Below are 461 nucleotides of genomic sequence, written 5' to 3' on the forward strand. Positions count from 1 at the left end.
ACATCAAACTGGTGCATTTGTGTGTCTTTGTGACTGTTGGTCTTAATATTGCAGGACGCAAAAGCCTGGGCTGCAACATACAAACAAGGGTATTATGTTTAATTCAATAACTTATACATGACTTTCCACTACTTTGTCAAAGCTCTTCCATGACCTCAACATTATTCCCTCCTGGTTTGTTCATGTTCAAGTACAATTTGGAAAAACCTTAATATATAATGCAATCATTCTGTGAAACAAGTTGGAAACTACACTGCTGTATGGAAAGTGGACAATTTGTAAAATCTCCTCTCTCATCTGGAACATTTCTAAACCCCATGTTGTTGCAGCAACTCCCAAACCCTACTTACGTAAAAGTAGCAACACTACATTGTAAAAATACTCTTATACAAGTAAAAGTCCTCCACCAAAAAGGCTACTCAAGTTAAAGTATGCTGCAGTCAAAAGTAAATGTGCTCAAT

This window comes from Anoplopoma fimbria, chromosome 18, assembly GCF_027596085.1.
Source record: "Anoplopoma fimbria isolate UVic2021 breed Golden Eagle Sablefish chromosome 18, Afim_UVic_2022, whole genome shotgun sequence".
NCBI lineage: Eukaryota > Metazoa > Chordata > Actinopteri > Perciformes > Anoplopomatidae > Anoplopoma > Anoplopoma fimbria.